Here is a 25046-nt window from a genome sequence, read left to right as displayed (position 1 = left end):
GTTCAATCCCAGGGTTGGGAAGATCCCCTGCAGTAGGAAATGGCAACCCATTCCAGTATTCTTGTCTGGAAAATTCCATGGTCAGAGGAGCTTTGTGGGCCACAGTACATGGAGTCGCAAAGAGTCAGACACGACTGAGCAGATGCACACACACACATTATTACTAAGCATTAAAGCATACAAAAACACATATTAATACTAAGCATTGAAGAATTATAAGTACATGAGAAACAGTCATTTATTTCAAGAATATTTCAATCTAGATATGATGTGAAAAAAATTCTCTTCTGTCTTCTGCATCACTGAGTGGAACTTCTGGTTTTAGATCATTGAAGAAATGCTGACATCAAGCATCACTGAAGAAAATGAAAACCATCATGATTGGAGTTACTTATTAGTACTTATTGGTACCTGTGAAAATATCCTATTCTTAATTAATATTATCTTTGAGGAGTTCAAAGTAACTTTCTGGTGGAAAATTAACTGATACAATGCAAGATAGAATTGAATTCCAAATTAGATAATTAAAGTTAGATAATTAAAATGCAGTTGAACCACAAATTCTAATATGAATCAAAGCATGTTTCTACTGATCTGTGAAGAAAACATTTATGAAAGAGGATACGATTTTGATCCTAAAGGGCCTCTGTGACATATATTTATATCATTTCTCATTGCAAAAACTTTGGAGTGGGCCAATATAATAAAATCAGAAAGAGCGTTTCCAACTGACAAGTTCTGTGAGTCTTGAGTCACTCGTGTTCTCTCTCTCTGGGGCCCACTTCTTCTACCCTGCCATCCGTGTTTTACTCGATAATACCATTATAATCCAAATCAAATCTCCAAAATTTTATCACATTCTCACTTTATAACACACTTCGCTACTCTGGTATAAATGGGACCTGTGATCAAAATGAATTAATTGGGACATCAGAAACATAGACTCGCTTTTTCTAAACAATGGAAAGAACTGACTGAATATGTGGAAGCTCTATCTTTAAACTATTTATAATACAGGGAAAATATTCAACTGAGAACCAAGGAAATGATACTTATTCAAACTCTATGGGGCAGGGTTCATTAAATGTTGGGAGAGAGATGTCTATTTGCTTCTAAATAAATTATTCTGTGACTTATTGTAGTTCTTATAGATTAAAACATATGCATTCCAATAACTTAAATATGAGGACGGAACAACACAAAGCCTTCTTTTTTTATAGTTATGAGCATGTAATCATCCCTGGATCCACTTTGACTCCTGTTCAGGTTCCACCTGTGCAGACTAATTGAATTCCAAATGTTGGAGAATGAAAATACATATTATTCTAAAGGGACTACCATAATTTACTGTACATATTTCCTCAGTATCTGCCATATGCTCAAAACAAAAAGGAGGTAAATTACAGAACAACACATACAAAGATATGAGATATGACTAGAGATTCAAGATGAATTTTAAAAAATGTTAACCAAGTAATATATGAACATAAGTATATTATTTATCTACATGCTTTAGATCAGAAATGAAAAATGGATTCAAGTCAGTGGAAAATAACAAGAGCTAAAAAAGCCAGTTTGGGATTCATAGGAATCCAAAATCAGGTGAATCCTGATCTGACATTAAAGGGATGGATTGAATTTAGAAAGAAAGAAACAGAGACTACTGAAAGGATACAAACACACACACACACAAAATAAAAATCTTATATCACAGTTAAATGATAGATGTTATTAAGTAATAATATGAGAATTAATATATTATTACAGACATACCACAAAGTCATCTACCTGAAGCCTCTTTCTCACATTGTAAACGTTGCATTGTTTTAACTAATAGCTATAATAATGAGAGGAGAAAACACTAGCCACCATTTTTATTTTGCACATAATCTGTCTTTCCAATAGACTAATGTGAGTTTGTCCATCTTAGTACTGCTTACATTCTGTCAGCTCCATGCTCAAACTCAAATGTTTCCATCATCTACTCAATGATGTCCAGAGTACTTGTCCTTGTGTTCCAACTCTTCAGTGCTCTAACTCTAATCTACCTTTCCCAGAATATCTCTCACTGTCTCTAGAAGTGTCCTGGCATTCAATCTAATCTAATGTCACTTCTACTTTTCAAATTTTCTCCAGTAACATAAAACTTATTTTAGTTTCATCTTTTCTGTTGTATTCTTGGATAATCCCAGATGGAAATAACAGCTCACATTCTTCAATGTATCTAAGTTTATTTATTGCATTCTTCTAGTCTTTAAAATATGTACACTACATTTTAGCTAATTCTGTACATCTTAGCTTCCCTTCTAGTACAGGTGAGAACCAATACATTATAAATGTTCCAGGACTAAACATGTAGTTTATTGCTCAGCATATGGTTAGGAACTGAACTAAATCAAATCAAGTATATTACAGAGTGGGGCCAAGATGGCAGAGTTAGGAAGACTCTGAACTTCTGTCTTCCCAAGGACATTCCAAAATTACAACCACTTTCATAAAAAACTATCAATGAGAATAGCCTGAAAGCTATCAGAAAAGCCCTTTTCACAACTAAAGTAATAAAGAAGGAACTACAACAAGATAAGAGACAGGATCAGATTTATACCCTCAAGTTGGTGACTCACAAACAGGGGTAATATTATAATACTCCCCCCACACACAAGGAGTAAAGGATCTGAACCCTGTGTTGGGCTCCCCAGCTTGGGGTTCTGCATCAGTAAGGTAAGACCTTACAACAACTGGCTTTAAAACTCACTTGTGCTTATGTTTGGGAGCGCTAGAGAGCTATAGCAAAAAAGAGACTGCATTTTTAGAAGACTCACACAAAACCTCACAATCTCCAAATCCTAGCACAGAGGCAGTAATTTGAAAGGAGCCAGGATAAACTCCTTGGAGAATTTCCCAGATAAGCAGGAAATAACTAGAACTCTCTCTAAAGATGGAGATGCTGGCAGCAGCCATTTTGGAAAACTCATTTTACTATGATAACACCAGAACCATTATGTAACTCTCCTTCTAGCTTATTTTCCCTAGGGATGCAACTGCTTCCTACCCCTCTATCAGGCCTTCAGCAGTCCCAAGACTCTCAGGCTAGGTAGACAGTCATATGGGAATCCAGTGCTACCTATCAGTGTATCAGCATCATAACCCAGCCCCTGGATCATGCACACAGCTCTATGGAGCCACAGCCTCACCTTGCAGCAGGCCAGTACGAATGTTAGGCCCCAGTGCTATACCAACAGCCACAATAGACCTGACAGGCCCTTTATTAGACTCACACCATTGCCAAGTCTTCCTCAGCTAGGTAGAAAGTCATGTGGGGATGCAACTCCATCCTTCAGTGGGCTGATATCTTCTCAGACTATACCAGCAACAATGTAAGATGCCTATACTTCCCTCCAGCATAGACACCTTGTGATTAAATGTACTGGGAGAAGCTCCACCTACCAGCAAGCCCACAGTAGTCAGTTCCACCACAAAAGAAGAGCTTATGTAGCCCACATAGGAGGACTACAGAACATGTGCTATTGATCAGAGGGGAGCATGCTGTTGGGCCCTACAGAACAGCACCTATATAAAGCCTTTTCTCTAAGATTGAGAAAAGTAACTGACCTAATTACTACATAAAATTAAACATAGAAAATTACACAAAATGAAGAGACAGAATGATATGTTCAAAACAAAAGAATAAGACACAACCTCAGAAAAAGAACTAAACAAAGTAGGCCTAAGCAATCTATCTGCACTTCCCAGGTGGCTCAGTGGGTAAAGAATGTATCTGCAGCACCAGAGATTCAGGAGACATGGGCTTAATCTCTGGGTTAGGATAATCCCCTGGAGGAGGGCATGGCAACCCACTCTGGTATTCTTGCCTGGAGAATCCCATGGACAGAGGATCCTGGTGGGCTATAGTCTACAGAGTTGCACAGAGTCAGACATGACTGAAGTGACTGAGCACACACATACACACAAGCAATCTATCTGATACAAGTTCAAGGTAATGACCATGAAGGTGCTCACAGAATTCATAAGAATGGATGAACAGAGTGAAAATTTCCACATAGTTAGAAAATATAAACAGGAAACTGAGGAATACAACTGACATAAAAATACTCTAGAAAGAATCAACAGTAGATTAGATGACTAGTGGAAATCCCTCAAGCTGAATGGGGATTTTTAATATGGCTATTTTAAGAGAAATCTTGGGTAACATCAAACACACTAATATTCACATTATCGAGATCCCAGAAAGAGAAAAGTAGGAGAAAAAAGGTAGAGAAATTATCTGAAGCAATAATAGCTGAAAATTTCCCTAACCTGAGGAAAAAAAACAGACATTCACATCCACAGAGAATCCCAAACAAGATGAACTCATAAAAGTCTGAACCAATGTGTCTTATAATGAAAATGGCAAAAATTAAGGAAAACAGAATCTTAAAAGCAGCAAGAGAGGACTTTCAAGATGGTATAGGAATAAAACAGGGAGAACTTACCCTTTACAAATACATCAAAAACTCATCTGCATGCAGAACAGCACCTACAGAACACATTCTGAACACTGGCAGAGGACTGTAGACTTCCAAAAAGGCAAGTCAGTTTCTTCAGAATGAAGTAGGGCGAAAGATAAAGATAAAAAGGGAGGCAAAAGATTTCAGAATGGTGACCTGAGTCTGGGGAGGCAGTCATGAAGGAGGAAAAGTTTCCACACACTAGGAAACCCCCTCACAGGCAGGGTCATGGGGGAGCTTCAGAACCTCAGAGGAAACTGCAATAATGAGTTCAGAGACAGGTGCTCTGAAGGCAAAGCTGAGGACACTCACCAGAGAGATTGTTGTGGAACAGCACTTCCCAACTGAGAAGCAGCTCACATGCCTGCATTAAGTGGGGGCTGGGTACCCGAGCTCAGGCTTCAGGACTCAAACCTCAGAGAAAGGACTGGGTTGACTTCCATTAAGATACTGAGGGAGTCAAGGGAAAAGTATGGGCCCACCAGAGAGGCAAAAGATCATTCCCAGGGGTAGTCTCTGAATCCACATGCTCACAGACACAGGACCCCACCTTAGTGAATGTTGAAGGGGGGTTAAATAGCTGCAATCTGTAGCTCCAGGGATAGAGAAACCAGTATAAGTGCCAGAGGTGGAAGGCAGGGGGCCACTGTAGTCCCAGCCCAAGGGTTTGCAGCTACTGTCAAGCTGTGAACTGGGGTGGATCACTGCCACATCTTCCTGGAAGCCTGAGCAGCTTGGCTCCACAAGGGTCCCACAATGCAGGGCCAACTCCCCTGGGGAAGTGCATGAGCCGCCTCAGACTATGGTGACCTCTTGCAGGTCCCAACCACAGTGGGCACTCCCCAGACATGTCAACTGTGTCTGCATAACCCACATTCTCCTAAACCCAACTGAGCTAGTGAACCCTATTAAGTGCTACTCTTATCCCCTTGTGTCCGGGCAGAGAATAGATACCAAAGAGTGACCTACAAGCTGAAGCAGGCCCCAAACCAAAAGGGAACACCAGGGGCTGTGAGAGTCAAGAAAAGGAGGAGCACTCACCCTTGCAGCTGCAGGTGCAGTGGATTAAATCTCCACAATTAGCCTGAGACTGTAGACTTTATGGGCAACTGTGGACTTCCCTGGTGGCTCAGATGGTAAAGCGTCTGCCTACAATGCGGGAGACCTGGGTTCAATCCCTGGGTCAGGAAGATCTCCTAGAGAAGGAAATGGCAACCCACTCCAGTATTCTTGCCTGGAAAATCACATGGATGGAGAAGCCTGGTAGGCTACAGTCCATGGGGTCGCAAAGAGTCAGACACGACTGAGCGACTTCACTTTTCTTTCACTTTGTAGACTTTGAGAGCAAGTATAAGCTGGAATAAAGCAAGATCTGTGTCTGAGCTGACTCCACGCTGCCCAAAATTTGTCCAGAGACCTTCCTACAGATATTGGAGTACTTTCTGAGTAGGCAAATCAACTGGAGCAGGAAAACAGAGGAATTACATCAACATTCTTCTCAGTACCACTGTCTATATATCTACCCCCACATTTTTCTTTTTCATATTTTTCTGTGTTCTTTATTATTCCTTTACTTTTTACTTTTATAATCTACTTTTTTCCTTTTTAAACATCTAATTTTTTAATTCATTTTATTTTTTCATAATTTTACAGTATTTCTTAGTTAAAATGCATTTTTGCCATGTTTTTTAATTTAAATTTTTGTGAGTTAATAATATTCATTTTCACTTAGAGGTCTGACTCTTGCTTTGATTGCTCTCTTTGTGACTCCTATTTTCATCCTTTTTTCTGTATTCTTTTCTCATTGTAATTATGCAAGTATTTTTGAGTGTTCTGAGCTGTTGAGTGCTAAGTGTTGAGTTTCACCATTCGTTTTGGAGTTTTATCTTCTTTGCCATGTGACTTGTGGAGACTTGGTGTTACAGTAAAGGGTTGGGCCTAAACCTCCAAAATGGGAGACCTGAGAACAGGACTTTGGACCACCAGAGAATTCCCCGACCCTATGGAACATTAATAGGTGAAAGCATTCTCAAAGGCCTCCATCTCAACACTAACACCAAGTCCCATCCAAAGGCCAGCAAGGTCCAGTGGAAGATGCTTCATGTCAAGACTTTAACCTGCCCATTGGCAGAAAGAGTTCCCAAAGACATACCAAACCAAGACACCCAAAACAAACTACTGAGACTGGCATTTCCCTTCAGGGAGACAAGATCCAGCTCCATCCACCAGAACACAGGCACCCCCAACCAGGAAAGTTTCACAAGGCACTGGCCCAAACCCACCCATGGGGAGCAGACACCACAATTAAGAGGAACTATGACTTTCCAGCCTGCAGACAGGAGACTCCAAACACAGTAAATTTTAAAAAAAGAAGAGGCATAGAAACATGCAGCAGATGAAGGAACAAGGTGAAAATACACAAGACCAAACAAATGAAGAGGAAATAAGCAGTCACTTGAAAAATAATTCAAAGTAATGATGGTAAAGTTGATGAAATAAGATGGAAGCACAGATAAATAGACTAGAGGCACAGATTGAGAAAATAAAATAAATGTTTAACAAGAAACTAGGAGAATTAAAGAAGAGACAATCAACAATGAACAACACAATAACTAAGATTAAAAATACATTAGAGGGAATAATAACAGAATAATCGAAGCAGAACAATGGATAAGTGAGCTGGAAGAAAGAATGGTAGAAATAACTGAAACAAAACAGAATAAAGAACATAGAATAAAAAGAAAAGAGGGTAGTCTCAGAGACTTCTGGCACAACATTAAGTGCATTAATATTTGAAACATAGGGATTGCAGAAGAACAAGAAAAAAAGACAAGCTATGAGGATATATTTGAAGAGATTATAAAGTGTAGAGACATCACTTTGTCAACAAAGGTCAGTATAGTCAAAGCTATGGTTTTTCCAATAGTCATGTACAGATGTGAGAGTTGGACCATAGAGGAATCTGAGCCCTAAAGAATTGATGCTTTTGAATTATGGTGTTGCAGAAGACTCTTGAGAGTCCCTTGGACTGCAAGATCAAACTAGTCAATCCTAAAGAAAGTCAACCCTGCATATTCATTGGAAGGACTGATGCTGAAGCTGAAGCTCCAATACTTTGGCCACTTAATGTGAAAAGCCAACCATTGGAAAAGACCCTGATCTGGAAAAGATTGAAGGCAAGAGGAGAAGGGTGTGACAGAGGATAAAATGGTTGGATGGCATCACCAATTCAATAGACATGAGTTTGTGCAAACTCCAAAAGGTAGAGAAGGACAGGGAAACCTGGTGTGCTGTAGTCTGTAGGGTAGCAAAGAGTCAGACATGCTGAGTGACTGAAAAGTGGCAGAAGTAATTGAAAAATTCTCTAAAGTGGGAAAGTAAATAGTTCTCAAGCCCAAGAAAGCCAGAGATTCCCATATAGGATAAACCCAAGGAGAAACATGCCATGACACATATTAATCAAATGAACAAATATTAAACACAAATAAGTAAAGTAGCAAGTGAAAAGGAACAAATAACATATAAGGAGAACCCCATAAGGCTAACAGCTCATCTTTCAACAGAAACCCTGGAGGAGAGAAAGGAATGGCAGAATATACTTAAAATGATGAAAGGAAGGAAAAAAAAAAAAAGCCACAACCAAGATTTCTCTCTCAGAAAGGATCACATTCAGATTGGAAGGAGAAATCAAAAGCTTTTTACATAAGCAAAAGTTAAGAGAATTGCCCATTACTCAACCAGCTCTATAACAAATACTAAAGGAACTTGTCTAGAGAGGAAACACTAGAGAAAGAAAAGGCCTTATAAAACAACCCCAAAATAATAAAATAAATTGTAATAGGATCATATATATCAATAATTACTTTAAATGTAAGTGTAATATATGTTCTAACCAAAGGCCACAGATTGGCTGACTGGATAAATTTAAAAGACTATATATATATATATATATATATATATATATATATATATACATACACACACACACACATACATACATACATACCCACCTCAGACCTAGGAACACATAAAGACTCAAAGTGAGGGGTTGGAAAAATATATTCCATGCAAATAGAAATCACAAGAAAGTGGAAGTAGAAATACTCATATCACATTCCATTCACCATTGCAATGAAAATAATAAAATACTTAGGAATATATCTACCTAAAGAAACTAAAGACCTATATATAGAAAACTATAAAACACTGGTGAAAGAAATAAAAGAGGACACTAATAAATGGAGAAATATACCATGTTCATGGATCGGAAGAATCAGTATAGTGAAAATGAGTACACTACCCAAAGCAATCTATAGACTCAATGCAATCCCTATCAAGCTACCAACAGTATCTTTCACAGAGCTAGGACAAATAATTTCACAATTTGTATGGAAATACAAAAAACCTCGAATAGCCAAAGCAATCTTGAGAAAAAAGAATGGAACTGGAGGAATCAACCTGCCTGACTTCAGGTTCTACTACAAAGCCACAGTCATCAAGACAATATGGTACTGACACAAAGACAGAAATATAGATCAATGGAACAAAATAGAAAGCCCAGAGATAAATCCACGCACATATGGACACCTTATCTTTGACAAAGGAGGCAAGAATATACAATGGATTAAAGTCAATCTCTTTAACAAGTGGTGCTAGGAAAACTGGTCAACCACTTGTAAAAGAATGAAACTAGAACACTTTCTAACACCATACACAAAAATTAACTCAAAATGGATTAAAGATCTAAATGTAAGAAACTATAAAACTCCTGGAGGAGAACCTAGGCAAAACACTCTCCGATATACATCACAGCAGGATCCTCTATGACCCACCTCCCAAAATATTGGAAATCAAAGCAAAAATAAACAAATGGGGCCTAATTAAACTTAAAAGCTTCTGCACAACAAAGGAAACTATAAGCAAGGTGAAAAGACAGCCTTCAGAATGGGAGAAAATAATAGCAAATGAAGAAACTGACAAACAACTAATCTCAAAAATATACAAGCAACTCCTGCAGCTCAATTCCAGAAAAATAAATGACCCAATCAAAAAATGGGCCAAATATCTAAACAGACATTTCTCCAAAGAAGACATACAGATGACTAACAAACACATGAAAAGATGCTCAACATCACTCATTATCAGAGAAATGCAAATCAAAACCACAATGAGGTACCATTTCACGCCAGTCAGAATGGCTGCGATCCAAAAGTCTACAAGTAATAAATGCTGGAGAGGGTGTGGAGAAAAGGGAACCCTCTTATGCTGTTGGTGGGAATGAAAACTAGTACAGCCACTATGGAGAACAGTGTGGAGCTTCCTTAAAAAACTGGAAATAGAACTGCCTTATGACCCAGCAATCCCACTGCTGGGCATACACACTGAGGAAACCAGAATTGAAAGAGACACGTGTACCCCATTGTTCATCGCAACACTGTTTATAATAGCCCAGGACATGGAAACAACCTAGATGTCCATCAGCAGATGAATGGATAAGAAAGCTGTGGTACATATACACAATGGAGTATTACTCAGCCATTAAAAAGAATACATTTGAATCAGTTCTAATGAGGTGGATGAAACTGGAGCCTATTATACAGAGTGAAGTAAGCCAGAAAGAAAAACACCAATACAGTATACTAACGCATATATATGGAATTTAGAAAGATGGTAATGATAACCCTGTATGTGAGATAGCAAAAGAGAAACATATGTATAGAACAGTCTTTTGGACTCTGTGGGAGAGGGCGAGGGTGGGATGATTTGGGAGAATGGCATTGAAACATGTATAATATCATATAAGAAATGAATCACCAGTCCAGGTTCAATGCAGGATACAGGATGCTTGGGGCTGGTGCACTGGGATGACCCAGAGGGATGGTATGGGGAGGGAGGTGGTTGTGGGGTTCAGATGGGGAACATCTGTAGCAGATTCATATATACCTGTAGCAGATTCATGTTGATGTATGGCAAAACCAATACAGTATTATAAAGTAATTAGCCTCCAATTAAAATAAATAAGTTTAAATTTAAATAAATTTAAAATAAAGACCATTACAAGAGACAATGGACACTATAATGATCAAGGGATAAACCCGAGAAGAAGATATAGTCATTATAAATATACATGCACCCAACATAGGATCACCTCAATACATAAGACAAAATTGAAAGTAACACAATAATGGGGGACTTTAATACATCACTCACACTGATGGACAGATCATTCAGATAGAAAATGAATAAGGAAACACAAGCTTTAAATGATATCTTGGACCAGGTAGATCTAACAAGACATTTCATCCAAAAACAGTAGATTTCTTTCTTTCTTTCTTTCTTACTTTCTTTCTTTCTTTCTTTCTTTCTTTCTTTCTTTCTTTCTCAAGTGCACATGTAACATTCTCCAGGATAGATCACAGCTTGGGCCATAAATCAAACCTTGCTAAGTTTTAAAAAATTTGAAATCATTTCAAGCATCTTTTCTGACAATAACACTGAAAGATTAGATAGCAACTACAAAGAAAAATAAAAAATAAAAACAAACACATAAGCCTAAACAATACACTTCTGAATACCAAACAGATCACTGAAGAAATAAAAAAGAAAATAAAAATACATCTATAAACAAATGACAATGAAAACAATACAATTCAAAACCTATGAGATGCAATAAAAGTGATGCTAAGAGGGAAGTTTATTGCAATACAAGCCTACCTCAAAAGCAAGAGAAATAACAAATACACAACCTCATCTTACGCCTAAAGCTACAAGAAAAAGAGAAAAAAAAAACAAAACTCAACTTTAGTAGAAGGAATGAAATCATAAAGATCTGTGCAAAATAATAATAATAATAATAAATGAAAAAAATATAAAGGAGGCAATAGCAAAGATCAGTAAATATAAAAGCTGGTTCTTTGAGAAGATAAATAAACTGAGAAACTGTTAACCAGACTCAAGAAAAAAGGGGAGAAGACTCAAATCAATAAAATTATAAATGAAAAAGGAGACATTACAACAGACAACACAGAAATGCAAAGGGTCATAAGAGACTACTATAAGAAACTATATGCCAATAAAATGGACAACTTGGAAGAAACGGACAAATTCTTAGAAAAGTATAACCTTCCAAAACTGAACCAGGAAGACGTAGAAAATGTGAATGGACAATGTGAATTATAAGAACAGAAATCAAAACTATAATCAAAAATCTTCCAACAGACAAAATTCCAGGGCCAGATGGCTTCACAGGCAAATTCTACCAAAAGTTTAGAGAAGAGTTAACACCTGTCCTGCTCAAACTCCTCCAAAAAAACCGCTGAGGAAGGAGAACTCAAATTCATTCTATGAGGCCACCATCACACTGAAACAAAAACCAGACAAAGATGCTACCAAAAAAAAAAAAAAAATTACAGGCCAATATCACTGTTGAATGGAGATGCAAAAATCCTCAACAAAATTCCAGCAAACAGAATCCAACAGCACACTGAAAAGTTCATACATCATGATCAAGTGGGCTTTATCCCAGGGATGCAAAGATTCTTCAATATACACAAATCAATCAATGTGATATACCATATTAACAAACTGAAAGATAAAAAACCATATGATCATCTCAATAGATGCAGGGAAAGCTTTTGACAAAATTCAGGACTCAATTTTGATTAAAAGTCTCCAGAAAGTGGGCTTCCCTTGAGGCCCAGCTGGTAAAGAATCCGCCTGTGATGCAGAAGACCTGGGTTCGATCCCTGGATTGGGAAGATCCCCTGGAGAAGGGAAAAGCTATCCACTCCAGTATGCTGGCCTGGAGAACTCCATGAACTACAGTCCATGGAGTCGCACAGAGTCAGACGCAACTGAGTAGGCCACAAAGTAGGCATAGAATGAACATACTTCAACATAATAAAGTCCATATATAACAAACACACAGCAAAAAATGGTGAAAACCTGCAAGCATTTTCTCTATAATCAGGAAAAAGACAAGGGTGCCCACTCTCACCACTATTATATATCAACATAGTTTAGGAGTCCTAGACACAGCAAGCAGAGAAGATAAAGAAATAAAAGGAATCCAGATTGGAAAAGAAGTAAAACTCTCAGTGCTTGCAAAGGACACAATACTATACATAAAAAATCCTAAGGATGCCACCAGAAAATTACTAGAGCTAATCAATGAATATAGTAAAGTCACAGGATATATAATTAGTACCCAGAAATCCCTAACATTTCTAGGCACTAACAATGAAAAATCAGAAAGAGAAATTAAGGAAACAATTCCATTCACCATGACAACAAAAGGAATAAAATACTGTGGAATAAATTTACCTAAAGAGACAAAAGATCTGTATGCAGAAGACTATAAACCACTAATGAGAGTAATCAAAGATGACATAGATGGAAAGATATACCATGTTCTTGGAATGAAATAATCAAAATTGTAAAAAAAATTATACTATCAAAGTTCAGTTGCTCAGTCATCTCTGATTCTTTGGGACCCCATGTACTGCAGCATGCCAGGCTTCCCTGTCCATCACCAACTCATGGGAGCTTGCTCAAACTCATGTCTTTCAAGTCAGTGATGCCATCCAACTGTCTTATTCCCTATCATCTCCTCCTCCTGGCTTCAATCTTTCCCAGCATCAGGGTCTTTTTCTATGAGTCAGTTTTTCTCATCAGGTGGCCAAAGTATTAGAGCTTCAGCTTCAGCATCAGTCCTTCCAATGAATATTCAGGACTGATTTCCCTCAAGAATGACTGGTTTGATCTCCTTCCTGTCCAAGAGACTCTCAAGAGTCTTCTCCAACACCACAGTTCAAAAGCATCAATTCTTTGGTGCTCAGCTTTCTCTATGTTCCAACTCTTACACCCATACCTGATTACTGGAAAAAACATAGCTCTGACTAGATGGACCTTTGTTGGCAAACAAATATCTCTGCTTCTTAATATGTTGTCTAGGTTTAATATACTCACCAGAGCAATCTACAAATTCACTTCAATCACTAGCAAACTACCAATGGCATTTTTCATAGAACTAGAACAAATAATTTCAAAGTTTGCATGGAAACACAAAAGACCACTAACATCCAAAGCAATCTTGAGAAAGAAGAATGGAACTGGAGGAATCAATCTTCTAGACTTCAGGATATACTACAAAGTGACAGTCATAAAGACAGCATGGTACTGGTACAAAAACAGAAATATAGACCAATGGAACAGGATAGAAAGCCTGTAGATAAATCCATGCATCTATGGGCAACTTATCTTTGACAAAGAAGGCAAGAATGTGCAATGGAGAAAAGACACTCTATTCAATTCCCAGTGTTGCTGGAAATACTGAATAGCTACATGCAAAAGGCTGAAATTAGAATACTTTCTCACAACATACACAAAAATAAACTAAAAATGGATTAAGGAACTTAATGTAGGACCAAAAACTATAAAACTCTAAGAGGAAAACATATTGAGAATCCTCTTTGACATAAATCACAGCAAGATCCTCTTTGATTCACCTCCTAGAGTAATGGAAATAAAAACAAAAATAAACAAATAGTCTTAATTAAACTGGAAAGCTTTTGCACAGTGAAGGAAACTATAAGCAAGGTGAAAAGACAACCCTCAGAATGGAAGAAACTAATAGCAAATGAATGAACTGACAAAGATTAATCTCCAAAATATAGAGTCAGCTCATGCAGCTCAATACCAGAAACACAAGCAATCCAATCAAAAAGTGGGCTGAAGACCTAAATAGACATTTCTGTAAAGAAGACATACAGATGGCTTATAGACACATGAAAAAATGTCAGTATGGCTCATTATTAGAGAAATGAAAATCAAATATACAATGAGATATCATTTCATGGCAGTCAGAATGGCCAGTATCAACAAATCTACAAACAATAAATGCTGAAGAGGGTGTGGAGAAACAGGAACCCTCTTGCACTGTTGGTGTGACTGTAAATTGGTACAGTCATTATGGAGAACAGTATGGAGGTTCCTTAAAAAAACTGAAAATAGAGCTACCATATGATACAACATTTCCACTACTGAGCATATATCCTGAGAAAATCAGAGTTGAAAAAGACAGGTACCCCAAAGTTCTTCTCTGCACTCTTTCCAATGGCTAGGACATGAAGGCAATCTAGAGATTCATCAATAGATTAATGGATAAAAAAGATGTAATACACATATACAATGGAATATTACTCAGCTATAAAAAGGAATGCACTTCAGTCCACTTTAATGAGGTGAATAAATCTAAAGCCTATTACACAAAGTGAAGTAAGTCAGAAAGAGAAAAACAAATATATATTAACACATATATATGGAAGCTAGAATGATGATATTGATTAACCTATTCGCAGGACAATAAACACAAGGAATAAGCTTATGGATACAGTGGGGAAAGGAGTAGGTGGGATGAATTGAGAGAGTAGTATTGCAACATATACATTACCATATATAAAATAGATAGCCAGTGGGAATTTGCTGTATGATGCAGGTAGCTCAAATCTGGTGCTCTGTAACAACCTAGAGGGGTTAACTGTGGTTGGAGTTGGGAGGGTAGTTCAAGGGGTAGAGGACATATGTCTGATTCATGATGATTTATGGCAGAAAGCAACACAATATTGCTATTATCCTCCAATTAAAAATAATAAAATTTTAAAAGCAGCAAGAGAAAAGCAACTTTACATACTAAGAAATTCTCATAACACCATCAGCTGATGTTTCAGCAGAAAGTTTTCTGGCCAGAAGGAAGTGGTATGATACATTCAAAATACTGAAAGGAAAAAAAAAAAAAAAACACAGTCAAGAGTATTCTACCTGGTAAAGTTATCATTTAGGACTGAAGAATAGAAAGAGTTGTTTACCAACCAGCAGAAGCTAAATAGTTCACCACCACTAAAATGTTAGTCTCTCAGTTGTGCCCAACTCTGCAATCCCAAGGTCTGCAGCCCACCAGGCTCCTCTGTCCATGGGATTTTCCATGCACAGATACTGGAGTGGTTTGTTTGCCATTTGCTTCTCCAGGGGATGTTTCCAATCCGGGGTCTTGAACCAGGGTCTCCTGCACTGCAGGCAGATTCTGACCACCACTAAACCAGCTTTAAAAGAAATGTTTTAGACACTCTCATAAGCAGAAAAGAAAAAGCCACAATTAGAAATCTGGAAAATGTAAAGGGAAAAATATCACTGGTAAGGGTAAACATCCAGTAAAGGTAGTAATTTAATCTGTTATAAAGCATGTAAGAAAGTTAAAATATAAAAGTAAAATTCCCTGTATCCAAAATAAGTGGTTAAGGGATATAAAAAAAAAAGAATTTTCAAACATGTAATCAAAAACATTGAAAGTCAGTAGGGGGAGTAAATATGTATGGTAATTAAACTTTGTTTGAACTTGAGGATTCTTCAAGCTAAAACTATATGTATCATCATCAGATCAGATCAGATCAATCACTGATATGTCTGACTCTTTGCGAGCCCATGAATCGCAGCACGCCAGGCCTCCCTGTCCATCACCAACTCCCGGAGTTCACTGAGACTCACATCCATTGAGTCAGTGATGCAATCCAGCCATCTCATCCTCTGTCATCCCCTTCTCCTCCTGCCCCCAATCCCTCCCAGCATCAGAGTCTTTTCCAATGAGTCAACTCTTCGCATGAGGTGGCCAAAGTACTGGAGTTTCAGCTTTAGCATCATTCCTTCCAAAGAAATCCTAGGGCTGATCTCCTTCAAAATGGACTGGTTGGACCTCCTTGCAGTCCAAGGGACTCTCAAGAGTCTTCTCCAACACCACAGTTCAAAAGCATCAATTCTTTGGCCCTCAGCCTTCTTCACAGTCCAACTCTCACATCCATACATGACCACAGGAAAAACCATAGTCTTGACTAGATGGACCTTTGTTAGCAAAGTAACGTCTCTGCTTTTGAATATGCTATCTAGGCTGGACATAACTTTCCTTCCATGGAGTAAGCGTCTTTTAATTTCATGGCTGTGGTCTCCATCTGCAGTGATTTTGGAGCCCAGAAAAATAAAGTCTGACACTGTTTCCACTGTTTCCCTATCTATTTCCCATGAAATGATGGGACCAGATGCCATGATCTTCGTTTTCTGAATGTTGAGCTTTAAGCCAACTTTTTCACTCTCCACTTTCACTTTCATCAAGAGGCTTTTGAGTTCCTCTTCACTTTCTGCCATAAGGGTGGTGTCATCTGCATATCTGAGGTTATTGATATTTCTCCCGGCAATCTTGATTCCAGCTTGTGTTTCTTCCAGTCCAGTGTTTCTCATGATGTACTCTGCATAGAAGTTAAATAAACAGGATGACAATATACAGCCTTGACGGACTCCTTTTCCTATTTGGAACCAGTCTGTTGTTCCATGTCCACTGCTAACTGTTGCTTCCTGACCTGCATATAGATTTCTCAAGAGGCAGATCAGGTGGTCTGGTATTCCCATCTCTTGAAGAATTTTCCACAGTTTATTGTGATCCACACAGTCAAAGGCTTTGGCATAGTCAATAAAGCAGAAATAGATGTTTTTCTGGAACTCTTTTGCTTTTTCTATGATCCAGTGGATGTTGGCAATTTGATCTCTGGTTCTTCCGCCTTTTCTAAAACCAGCTTGAACATCAGGAAGTTCACGGTTCACATATTGCTGAAGCCTGGCTTGGAGAATTTTGAGCATTACTTTACTAGCGTGGGAGATGAGTGCAATTGTGCGGCAGTTTGAGCATTCTTTGGAATTGCCTTTCTTTGGGATTGGAATGAAAACTGACCTTTTACAGTCCTGTGGCCACTGCTGAGTTTTCCAAATTTGCTGGCATATTGAGTGCAGCACTTTCACAGCATCATCTTTCAGGATTTGGAATAGTTCAACTGGAATTCCATTACCTCCACTAGCTTTGTTTGTAGTGATGTTTTCTAAGGCCCACTTGCCTTCACATTCCCGGATGTCTGGCTCTAGGTCAGTGATCAAACCATTGTGATTATCTGGGTCGTGAAGATCTTTTTTGTACAGTTCTTCTGTGTATTCTTGCCATCTCTTCTTAATATCTTCATGGTAAGCCACAAAGCAAAAACCTATTATAGATCCAGATAAAGAAAGGAAAAGGAATCCAAACATAGAACTAAAATAGAGCAAAGGAGAAGAAAGGAACAAAAAAGAATTGCAAAGAAAAAATTAATGAACAAAATGTAAGTAAGTACATACCTATCACTAATTACTTTAAATATTAATGAACAAATGCTCCAATTGAAACACATAGAGTACCTGAACATATTTTTTTTAAAGACATATATATGCATCCTATTCATTTTGATATTTGGCAAAACTAATACAATATTGTAAAGTTTAAAAATAAAATAAAATTAAAAAAAAAAAGAAACTCATTTTACATCTAAGGAAACAGAGTTTGAAAGTGTGCAGCTGATAAAAAGAGACTTCATGCAAATAGAAACAAAAAGTAGGCTGAGGTAGCAATACTTAAATCAGACAAAACAAACTTTAAAAGAGAAAATGCACCAAGAGACAAAGATCATTCCATATTGATAAATAGATCATTCAACAAGAAGATGTAACATTTTTAAGTATATATGCAACCAATGTAGGAATATCTAAATTCAAAAAGCGAATGCTAGAAAAAAAAAAAAAAATGGGGGAGATGACGGTAACAGAATAGCACAGGGGACTGTAAGTCCCCACTACCTCAGTGGACAAATCATCCACGCAGGAAATCAATAAGGAAACAATGGTCTTAATCGATGTATTATCATAGACAAAATTAATACATACCTATAGAATATTCAATCTAACAGCATCAGAGAACACATTCTATTCAAGAGACCATGAAATATTCTCTAGAATAGATCACATGGCTGTTCAGAAAACTAGTCTCAGTAAGTTTAAGATTGAAATAATATCAAGCATCTTTTCTGACCACAATAGTATGAGACTAGCAATCGACTAAAAGAAAAAAAAATGCAAAAAACACAAACATATGGAGTCATGTTAATAAAGGATCACATAAAAAATCAAAGAGATGATCAAAAACTGCCTGGATAAAGATGAAAACAGAAATAAAACAATCAAAAAGCTAAAGAAATAGGAAAAAAAAAAAAAGCGAGAGACAGATAGCCCAAATAAAGTTAGTAATAAAGAGGAGAATCTACAATTGGTACTACAGTAACACAGAAGGTCATAGAAGCTCTTATGAGCAATTATATGGCATCAAGGGCTTCCCAGGTAGTGCTAGTGGTGAAAACCCACCTGCCAATACAGGAAACATAAGAGACACAGGTTTAATCCCTGAGTAGGGAAGATATCCTGGAGGAGGGATGGCAGCCCACTCCAACATTCTTGCCTGGAGAATCCCCATGGACAGAAGAGCCTGTCAAGCTACAATCCATACTGCAAAGGGTCAACATAAAGTCAGAGTTATTTTCATTGAGGTCTCAGTAAAAACTAGATCCAATATCTGTATGGTAGACATATCACAGTTGTAGTTTCATTTTGACATTATGGATATTGATGAGCCCCCTAGGATCAGGATCTCAATCTTGGAAAAATTTCTTATTCAAATGATCTGCAATCCTGAGGCTGCTGAGTGAGACACAAATCAACCTCTGTGAATATTTCTTGGGTTTTTTAGGCTGTTCTCAGATGGAAAAGGTGGTAGGAATGCTCAGCTTCCAGTATTCTACATCTCCATTAGATCCATTCCCAGATGGAAACAGGACTAAATTATATTGAATGGTCTAAACAGACTCTAAATGTACAAGTTTGTGATTTAACTTATAAGACTCTAGACATCCTACATTAGTGTCTGAGAAGGGCCATAGTAGAAGAAACCATAAAATACAGGATATGAGCAAGTGTGCTGATGTTGAATCAAGAAAAATAAAACATAATAAAGATATGCTAAGAACATAATCTATGAATTTTAGAAGTTTTTATCTGAAATATGAAAAGGAAAAATATACTATAGTCAAAGGAGATAAGACAGATAGGGACACTGGTTACAGTACTGATGGTCCCAGGTTATTCTCATGTATGGGTATGTGTGTGTGTGTGTGTATGTATGTGTGTAAGTCACTCAGTCGTGGCCGACTCTTTGTGATCTCATGGACTGTAAATAAACAGGCTCCTCTGTCTATGGGGTTTTCCAGGCCAGAATACTGGAGTGGGTTGCCATTCCCTTCTCCAGGGCATCTTCCTGACCCAGGGATCAAACCCAGATCTCCCATATTGCAGGCAGATTCTTTACTATCTGAGCTACCAGGGAAGACCCATTCATATGTATAGGCCCAAATAAAAGCATGAACCAAAGCAAGGCAAATGGCCTTAGTTATGTGCTATCTATTCTTGATCTTGGTTTTAAGCATACATGTTCTATGAGAAAAATGAAAGGGTAACTGACAGCTGTGAAAATTCTCCAGTGGCAGCTAGTATCTGACAGGCCTGATGATTACAGTATAGGAGAAGGCAGACTCAAATCTTGAGCTAAAACCTTAATTTCTTCCAATTAATGAGTATCTAAGATTTTTCATGATTTTCTCATGAAGACTGGCACAGTAGCTATTTATCACACTATTTTATAGAGGAGGAAAGCAAGTTTCAGAACAACTTGCTCAATAATTGAGAAAGAAAGTTCCAAACATGAGCTGTCAGCTGGCAAAATCTACACATTTTCCAGCTATGCCAAGCTGCCTCTAAGTCATTAAGAATCCTATCTAAGTGATTAGAGGTGATTTTCTGAAGTTGACGAGAACTGGGGGTAATGGAATGAAAAACTTCTACAACAGGAAAGATGCTTATATGTAATAACGGTGTCACCAATACAGCAAGATTACCTGCTCAAAGATAATAATAATAGAGAACAAAAGTTTCAGAAAGCTATAATTCTGATGATGAAATGTGACAGTATTAATAATATGAAATTTTTGCTTTAAAATACCTAGAAACAGCATCTTTTCAATAAATATAACAGAAATATGTTCACAGATACTTCAAAAAACGCAACATGAATTTCTTCCCCCACAGTAATTAAATGTTGGCTAATTCATTTTTTTCAAAGTTCTTTAGTATTCTTAGAGTATTATGCATATTTTTAATTTTATGGAATAAATTTCAATAAATATGCATAATTTGAATAGCATGCCATCTGATCTGAAAATAAAAATAAAACTACCTGACGTCTGTTGCCAGTTGTACTTTCAACTCATTATTCCCAGGTTTTCTTTTCAATGCTATCTTGCACTTTTCAGTTGTCCTAAATTCATGCTTTTTTAAATTATAATTTCTCTCCCCATTTTCTATTGTCCCATCTTACATTATATCAATTTTATAACATGCAACACATTCTACCCTGCATCTTAGGTCTTTTACATATGACTTTTTTTCTTTCTTTTTTTTTTTTTTGGAGGGCTATAAACATGTTTTATCTCTATCCTATCAGTTACATTATATAATCTCTTTCTAATAATTTGTTTTATTTGAAATAAATTTTCATTTCTTTTTTGGCACACCACTAGCCTCCAAAGCATTTTACCAGTACACAGTTATATTTGCTACTTTCGAAATATCCTGGATCTCTTTATGACCAGATTATGTTGATCTATATATCTGAGCAATTTCAAAATCACAGAGTGCTACTTTAGTTTCTCAGAGATAGGCATTTTGATGGCTCATGATGTCACCATGCTACTTATGGCAAATATTTAATTTGTAGCCAGTGCTTTAATGATGGGAGAGCCATGGAGGTCATCTGACCCACTCTCCCAATATTACAGCCAACAGGAAACTACCTAGCCAAAAACTGGGGCTACTTACCCTGGGATTTAGGGATGCATGGATTCAGATAGGTGTCTTACAAGGGTCCTGCTAGTGTCCTTTCTACATAATATCATAGAATCATACAGGAGACCATTCACCCAAAAAGAGATAAATCTATCTTATTAGGTTAATCCAAGGGTAACGTGTCAGGTATATGGAAGATTGTTAATACCACAGAGCAGAATTTATTCAATTTACTTTCCACTGCAGTAGCTTTGAGCTTATCCCTGAATTATGTCACATGTAATCCATTGCCAAAGCCAAATAGCACAGTGAAAAGTGGAAGGATTCTGAAAATAATTATCTCTATTTGGCAGCATGAGAGGGAAAATCTCTAGGACTCTAATAATTTGACACAAATTTAATTGATGGGGAAATCTCCCAAATTCTATGGAAGAGAGGTTTTCAGGATGACCTTCAGGCCCTGGAGAACAGCACAATGCTAAGTGGAAATGCTGGTGGTCTGGACCAGGGTAGCAGCTTCAGACAGAAAGAAAATTTATTGGTTGCAATGTGAGTATTGTCTGCAGTGCTAGGGAAGTTGCAGCAGGAAGCTCATTGTAACTTTACTGAAGCATTACTGGAGTCCAGAGCATCACCACAAGAAGCAAAGTTGTCTACTGAGTGGGAGAAATTGCCAGTGTTGAAAACAGTGCACTTGTGCGCATGTGAGTAATGTTCTTTGGAACCTCTTGGTTGGAAATGGAGATATGGGAGAACTGAAAATGCTGGAACCAGAAGTATTTGAGGGCAATGACTACCAATTATGACCTAGAGTAATAACAGTTGTCATCCTTAATTTGTGTGGCCAGAAAGATAATAGCCCATTAGAGATGAGGTGAAGCAAAATGAAATTTTACAAAACTAGCCAACGAAATATGATACTTTCTTTCTTAGTTTTTCTGCGTTATTTTCTAGAACTCTTCAATACTCACTTTCATAAAGTGTCAAAAACTCATCTGATCTTCAACTGGCCAGGAAATCTGAATTCAGATTCTTAAAAATGCATCCTTTTCTAAGCCTCTGACTCTACCTTAAACTAAACTATCCACAAGGCCAATTTCTTTCTTTGTGATAGTTTTTTCTTGTGAAATGCAAATGGCAATATATAAGTTTTTTTTCAGACAGTCTGAACACGAAGTACTAGAAAACTACTTGTTTTCTGTGCATTGCCTGTGTGCTAAAACCACCTCTGTGAAGTGGTATATACTATTCTGATTTGTCTGTAGGTTGCACTGCTGACAGTTATTTGCCAGACACCTCATCAGTCTTATTATCTGTTAAGTGAGGATATTACATTAACTAAATTTATATGATATCTGCAAAGTCTTAAAGCTTTATCATTCATATGTTGTTTAAAGCATGAGATTATGTTAAATAGCCTTGCAGGTTTGTGCTACTCTTGCGACTTTCAGGACTGCAGGATACCACAGTAGGAAGTGGCCATTCTTCACAGTAAAGGGGAGATCTCTGCATTAGCCACCATTAAGCTCACAGACCTAAACTTTCTCTGTTGATTTGTAAATCTATATGGAACATTCCATGCTCTTGATAACATTTTTATTTCTTCAAAATTATTTCAAATCGCACAACAAAAAAAGGAATTTTCTTCTGTTTCCTGCATAGCATTTCTTTGTTATCCCACTTTGCTGCTAGTGTACCCCGGTCAGATGTCACCTTTTCACTTTCATCGCAAAGGGGAAATTGTCAATTTAGAGTAGATGGCAGTCATGTTCCAAAGATCTGGCACAATTTCTGAGAGTATGTTATGCTTAAGATTCAGGAAAGAAAGTTTTTGTTTCTTTCTTTCTTTTCTTCTTTTCCCTAGCTGGTGCTTTTTTTCCCTTTCCAGTTGGGGATTCCTGGATTTTTTAAAAAATAGATAAAAGGGAAAATCAGTCCAAAAATTTTCATCTACTTTTACACATTCCTTTACCAATCAATCTTCCTGATGATGTTAAGGACTTAGGCTCTGTAAATGCCCCAAAATTACATTGTTAAATATATTACAAAAGACATTCCAGAAGGAGGTTGGAAATAAGCTAGCATATTGAGGAAACAATGATATGACTAGCTTCTGTCATCTACTATGGGAGAAGGCGATAGCACCCCACTCCAGTACTCTTGCCTGGAAAATCCCATGGGAGGAGCCTAGTAGGCTGCAAAGTCCATGGGGTCTCGAAGAGTAAGACACGACTGAGCAACTTCACTTTCACTTTTCACTGTCATGCATTGGAGAAGGAAATGGCAACCCACTCCAGTGTTCTTGCCTGGAGAATCTCAGGGACGGGGGAGCCTGATGGGCTGCCGTCTATGGGTTGCACAGAGTCGGACACGACTGAAGTGACTTAGCATGGGAGAATATATATATATATACAGATAGATAGATAGATGATGTAATAAAATCCTACACTCTAGGTCTATTTTCCTTCACTTCATAGAATCCAGAACTTCCATAGAAATTAAGGAATTTTGATTAAAAGAGGCAGAACTCATAAATATTGAGCACAATTTCAGAAAGTTTGCTTTTAACATTAGAGGACCTGATTTCTGCTATTTAACACATGCTGATTGAATACTCAGAATGTATGACATTGTGCAAGGACCTGGGAATGGACGTTTGTGTGTGAGAGATTGAAAGACATTTAGAAGACTACAAGATTTTGGGAGTAAACAGATAGAAGACTGGAGTGTACTTATAGTAGGAAGTGGAAGACTTTGGTAGGATGTTTTCAGCTGACAAGGAGCTGATTCACTGTGGCTACTGTTTTTTGAGTGTGCTAAATTAAACATGCAAGATGTTAAACACATAAGTGGAATTTCTTTACAACACATTCAGAAAGAAATGCCAAGTGAAAAAGACCTTGATTCTTTGGAAAATGAGGTTATTCTTCACATCTGAAAAGAATATACCTTAAAATATATTTTCTGTAGCATGCTGCTGCTGCTGCTGCTACTAAGTCGCTTTAGTCTTGTCTGACTCTTCGCGACCCCATGGACTGCAGCCTACCAGGCTCCTCTGCCCATGGGATTTTCCAGGCAAGAGTACTGGAGTGGGTTGTCATTGCCTTCTGCACTATAGCATGCTACTGAGGAATGAAAATGATATTTAAAAATAAAAGATTTAGGCTCCACTCTTTGGACAAATTATTTAATGTCTCAGTGCCCTCATCCATAAAATGGACTGTTGCTGCTGCTGCTGCTGCTGCTGCTAAGTCGTTTCGGTCGTGTCCGACTCTGTGCGACCCCATAGAAGGCAGCCCAGCAGGCTCCCCGTCCCTGGGATTCTCCAGGCAAGAACACTGGAGTGGGTTGCCATTTCCTTCTCCAATGCATGACAGTGAAAAGTGAAAGTGAAGTCACTCAGTCATGTCCGACTCTTCTCGACCCCATGGACTGCAGCCTACCAGGCTCCTCGGTTCATGGGATTTTCCAGGCAAGAGCACTGGAGTGGGGTGCCATTGCCTTCTCCATAAAATGGACTAAAAAATCTTAAATAATTCACTTGGGTTTTTGAATATTTGATGAATTTAAAGTATATCAAACTACTTTATAAACTCTAAATCAGTGCTGCTAAAAAAGATGCTGATAGTAAGAACTGCCTGCTGAAGTTTCATTTTGGTTTTGGTTTGTTGTTGTTTGTTCTTAAAACATAGTATGGTCCTATCAGAACGCTACTGAGACAGAAATTTCAAGAGTAGGGCTTGTTAA

At 37.7% G+C, this 25046-nt stretch overlaps 1 long non-coding RNA gene across 1 annotated transcript; it reads right to left on the bottom strand.

The window, feature by feature from the left end:
* Positions 1 to 220: 220 nt before the first annotated feature.
* Positions 221 to 16897, bottom strand: LOC133237488 (uncharacterized). The gene is made up of 2 exons (XR_009733211.1): positions 15961 to 16897; positions 221 to 356 (listed from the first exon to the last, which is right to left on the bottom strand). It is a non-coding gene; the product is annotated as an uncharacterized LOC133237488 (long non-coding RNA).
* Between the last annotated feature and the right edge of the window lie 8149 nt (positions 16898 to 25046).

Source organism: Bos javanicus, chromosome 24, assembly GCF_032452875.1.
Source record: "Bos javanicus breed banteng chromosome 24, ARS-OSU_banteng_1.0, whole genome shotgun sequence".
NCBI lineage: Eukaryota > Metazoa > Chordata > Mammalia > Artiodactyla > Bovidae > Bos > Bos javanicus.
This window is presented reverse-complemented; position numbering and strand designations above follow the sequence as displayed.